We start from the raw sequence: 5,711 nt of genomic DNA, 5'->3' as shown, positions 1-5,711 counted from the left end.
CTTCTGGTTCTGGAGGAACCCTCTGGTTCTTCAGACCCTCTGGTTCTTCAGACCCTCTGGTTCTGGAGGAACACTGCAACAAAGTGCACCGTCACATCACAGCTGCACCTTTTAAGCCTTGTTCATCATGACACTGTTCTCCACATTTATTGTGTGTGTGTGTGTGTGTGTGCGTGCGTGCGTGCGTGCGTGCGTGTGTGTTGGGTGGGGGGACTACATAAAACCATGAAAAAATAATAATAGCGTCAGATTAGGACATTTTGCTAGTTCATTGTGCAATAGATGTTTGTTGAAGCAAACTGTGAGGGACGTCCAGAGTAGATTAAAGGGCCAGATTAAATCAGTTCTTCTCACTTGGTTCAAGTGGAACATCATAGTGGGAACAAGTGCATTGATAAACTGTTATCAGCACTTAATTCAGTTTGTATCTTCGTAAATCAGTTGTACATACATTGCAATTTAACCTCTTTGAGTAAAACGTTTGCTGCACATAATCTGGTGTCCTGCACTGCAGTCAGTTTTGTTGCGTAGCTTAGTCATTATGGAAAGCCATCTTGTTTTCAGCCGTGCAACTGGAATCTGACAAGTTTTAGTTTAACACTGTTTCCAAATCAGCTTCCTAAAATGAATGAAACATAATGGCATTGTCTGGTGTTCTTTATATTTAGTCAAATGTAGTAGGATCATGTTATCACTGGCCTTTTGAGTTTACTTGCATGGAGCCAAAGAATTATTCTTAAGGCACATTTCCACTGATACTTCTGAGCTGTCGACGTGAATAATATTCTCAGTTTGAGTTTCCAGTCACATCCATCCCTTGGAAGTCACAGTCCCAACAACCAAATGTGAAGACGTTTTTTAAAAACAGTCCACAAACAACTACTGCCTGAAGGATTGCATCCATTGTTGTTGTACAGTTGGTCATTCAGATTTATATTTGCTGTCTTGGTTCACCTTCATTCATCTCTGTGTTTGATGCAAACTAACAAAATGCAGCAGAGCTTACTGGGATTCCAAACTGTTCCGTTTACAGGTCCAACGCTGGATTCTTGACTGTCTCCATGTCCTCTTGGTGCACTCTGTCCTGAAGTTAGTTATGGGTGAAGTTGTCTCACAGGCCTTTGGTTGTCACTAATGACAGACAACAGGTCTTAGTTTTATAGCAAGGTGGTGCAGTTTCCTTTCAGTCAGGATTTTGTACGTTTCCAGCACGTCACATATTTTGGTTTTGTTGCCACAGATTAGTCTTTGTGTTGGAAATGATGCAGAAACATCGATCTGGGAGAAAACCAAAGAAAGTTAGATATAAACTGAACAACAATGTTTGAGCAGCAGGTTTTTGTTTGTTTGTTTGTTTGTTTGTTTGCTTAAGTTGCTTGTTTTCCAGAAAGCATTCAGTGCATTGAAGCTGCGGCCTAAATTTTGCAGCTTTTTGTTATCAACAACATTTGTGTTAGGTGAAGAGCATGTCGACTGCTCACCATCTCCACTGGAGTCTTATTGGATTGAATAGTTTGAACAATGTGGCATTATTGATTCTTTGTGGTTTTTTGCAACATTTTAAGGATTGTTCAATTCATTGTTCAGTCACTTCAACCCAGTCCTCATACAAAATGCAGATTATATCACTTTCACACTGCAGGTCTAAATGCCCAACTTCAATTTGTTTGCTCGGATTCAAGATTTTCAAGAATTAGAGCGATGTGCTGAAAGTAGAAACAAACGTAAGCATTCATCTATCCATCCATCATCTTTACCCACTTCTTGTTCAGGTCTGCTGCGGGTCAGTGGTTTCCATGTCCAGCAGTCACTGTGCGAGAGGCGGGGGACATCCTGGACAGGTCTCCAGTCCATCACAGGGCTGAATTAAGTATTGATTCCATCATTAGTATTGATACGATCCGACACAAGCTGCAGTATAATACATTAGCGCAGATTCTTAGTCATCCATGATATAGTGATATGTAAAAAAGAAAAGACAAAGCAACTGGACTTCTATTCCAGGACTCCCAACATTTCATAAAAACTAAATTCCCTGATTTTTTGTCTGAGTAAATAGAATCACACAAAAGATATCACTCAGAGACATGTACGTCTGAGTGTCACACAAAACACACAGCACTAGAGTTGTATACTGCAGCCTACGGTACATTCATACATCAATCATTCCTAATAATTAATTATATTGTATAACATCAAGGCAGCACAGTGGCTCAGTTGGTAGAGCTGTTGCCTCTCAGCAAGAAGGTCGCCGGTTTAAGTCCCAGCCTGGGGCCTTTCTGGGTGGAGTTTGCATGTTCTCTCCATACTGTGTGGGTTTTCTCCAGGTACTCCAGTTTCCTCCCACAGACCAAAAACATGCATGTTGGACTGATTGATAACTCTAAATTGTCCCTAGGTGAGAGAGTGAACGGTTGTTTGTCTCTTTTGTCTCTATGTGTCCCTGTGATGGACTTGAGATCTGTCCACGGTGTCCCCCACCTCTCTCACAGTGACTCCTGAATATGGGCACCAGTGACCTCTGTGACTAGAAAGGAAGAAGCGGGTAAAAATAATGTATGTATGTATGTATGTGACTTCCGGTAAGATGGCGCCCGTGTACTTGGCTTGCAATCCACCTCTGCTGATGGTGTTCGTATTATTTGTGTTTTGTTCATTTTTTATCTGGGACATAAACTCGCTGCTGGTGTATGACCAACAACAGCCTCTGGATCTTCGTTTTTCTGCTGCCGATGTCGTTTATTTAGACCAATATGAGTGTACCACTGGACCCTCCCGCCGGCTGGCGAATGTGCCTGTTTACCTCCGCTGCGCTCCTCACCTCCCTGCCCGGAGACATCGCTATAGACGCTGAGGAAAACGTGCTGGGCGGCTGGTAAAGCTCAAAGCCCTGCGCGCTGCATCTTCCTCTTCACCTGGTGGTCATGGTTTCCATCGCCAGCTTCCCGTGTGCCCGGACCAGGTAAACAACGGGAGTTGTCGGCCGGTGCGACGCACGGACTTACCCGGAGGGGCTGTTATTGAAAACCTGCGGCCATTGGCGCGCGCAAACTCCACCGCTGCTGGTTCCACTTTGGACAGTATCCGGATGTGTTTGGTCAACGCAAGATCTGTTACCAACAAAACTTTTATCCTCAGGGACTACTTTCAAGAGCACGGGTTAGACTTTTTCTGCATCACAGAGACTTGATGTCTCCGGGTGAGTCCAGCGCCTTGATGGAATTATTGCCACCGAACTGTTTGTATTTTAACGCCCCGCGGCCATCAGGCCGGCGCGGTGGTGGATTATTAACAATATTCAAACCAACTTTTGACTATAAACAACTGCCCATCCCAGTTTCCTGCGCCAGCTTTGAGCTGAGCGTCTTTGAACTCGGACATTCACCTCAGACTTTATTTGCACTCGTCTACCGCCCACCTGGATCTAAAGATTTCATAAATGAGTTTTCTGACTTCTTGGCTGAAATCACACCAAAATATGAGCATGTTGTCATTATTGGGGACTTTAATTTGCACGTGTGCTGTCCTGAGAAGCCCTTGGTTAAGGACTTTTTAGATTTATTGGACTCATTTAATTTAACTCAGCATGTAAACGGTCCCACCCAAGAGCGTGGACATACACTGGACCTTGTTTTAACTCATGATGTGACTGTTAGTAATCTTGAAATTGGTGATAATATTTCTTCAGACCACATGCCAGTCCAGTTTGAGTTCACCCTCCCCCATCTAATTCCTAAGCCGTGCATTCCTGCACGTAGTAGCTGGGCCACTAACCACTTCACTGCCACACGTTTCACAGATGTTTATAACTCTGAAATGATAATTCAGGCCCCAGTGTTTCTCACCACCACTGAGGAGCTGACATCCCAGTTCAACTCTGTCTGCTTAAAGACTATGGATCATGTTGCGCCTGTTAAAACCAACAAATCAAAACTCAGAGCAGAACCTTGGCTGAGTGACGTCACCAAGGCCGCTAGGCAGCAATGTAGGAGGGCGGAGCGAAAGTGGAGGAAAGACAGGCTGCAGGTCTCTTTACAGATACTTAAAGAGAGTTGGTGCCATTATCAGAAAACAGTAAAAGCTGCAAAATCCAAATACTTCTCTGATATAATTACCTCAAACTCTCACAATCCACGTGTCCTCTTCTCCACCCTAAACTCTGTTCTCCACCTCACTGAACCATCACCTCTGGAAGCCTCGACTGAGCTGTGTGACAACTTCTTACATTTCTTTTTGGAAAAAATTGCGACCACCCGTGCTCTCATTTCCCCTCCAACTCATGACCCATCCATCCCACCTCAATCTGTAGCTCCATTTGACCATTTTGAACCCATCACTCTATCTTCTCTAGAGCAGGTCATGTGCAGCTTGAAACCTTCTGGTTCCCCCTTTGATGTGGTCCCCCCTCGACTCCTGAAGGAGGTTTTTCCTACTCTAGGTCCGTCCATTCTTGATATAGTAAACAGTAGTTTATCCACTGGCATGGTGCCAAAATCCTTTTAAACATGCTGCTGTCCAGCCTCTCCTGAAAAAAGCAAACCTTGACCCCTCAGTCATATCCAACTTCCGGCCTGTCTCCAGACTCCCATTTGTTTTTAAAGTACTAGAGAAAATAGTCGAGTCCCAGTTGAAGTGCTTCCTGGAGGATCACGCCATCTTAGAGCTTTTCCAATCTGGCTTTAAACCTCTCCACAGCACTGAAACTGCCCTGCTGAAGGTCTTTAACAACATCTTCAGATTCACAGATACCGGTGATTCTGTGCTGCTTGTCCTGTTGGACCTCACAGCCGCCTTTGACACCATTGACCATGAGATCCTCATTGCTAGGTTGGAGCAGTGGGTGGGCGTCACAGGGTCAGCCCTCAATTGGTTCAGATCCTAACTCGCTGACAGATCCTTTTTTTCATTTAGCCTTTATTTAGCCTTTATTTATCCAGGTTAGTCTCATTGAGCCACGAAAACTCATTTTCAAGAGAGACCTGTTTTAGGGAGCACATGGTGGGGGTTAAGGGCCTTGCTCATGGGCCCAGAGTGGGGCGAATGAGGGTGGGGGCAAGTGTGGGTGTTTCACCTACCCCACCCACAATTTTGATGTTGTCGGGGCCGGGGCGTGAACCGGCGATCTTCGGATCACAAGCCCATCTCTCTAACCTCTGCGCCACCACTCCCCCACTTTTGGATCAGCCCTCAATTGGTTCAGATCTTATCTCACTGACAGATCCTTTTGTGTCTCCATCAAGGATTTTTGTTCCGCAGAGGCAGAGCTTAAATGGGGGGTTCCGCAGGGGTCCATCCTGTGTCCCCTCCTATTCTCTCTATACCTGCTGCCACTTGGTGCTATTTTCCGGAAACACAACATACCCTTTCACTTCTACGCCGATGACTGTCAAATTTACTTCCCCCTAAGACACAATGGTACATGCTCTATTCAACCGCTGCTCAACTGCCTGGCTGACATCAGGGACTGGATGGCTTTAAACTTCTTAAGTTTCAATGAAAAGAAGTCTGAAGTCACGTTGTTCCCTCCCAATGACACGATCACAAACCACTGCATCGACCTTTCCACTCTAACCCTGTCAGAAAAACAAAGAGTCACTAATCTGGGAGTGATAATGGACCCTTCCCTGAAGCTTAACAATCATGTAAACATGATCGTTAAATCATGCTTCTTCCAACTGAGGCGGCTGTCTAAACTGAAGCCCATATTGTCC

Source organism: Nematolebias whitei, chromosome 6 (genome assembly GCF_014905685.2).
Source record: "Nematolebias whitei isolate Nwh7 chromosome 6, NemWhi1, whole genome shotgun sequence".
NCBI lineage: Eukaryota > Metazoa > Chordata > Actinopteri > Cyprinodontiformes > Rivulidae > Nematolebias > Nematolebias whitei.
Note: the sequence above shows the minus strand (reverse complement) of the source record.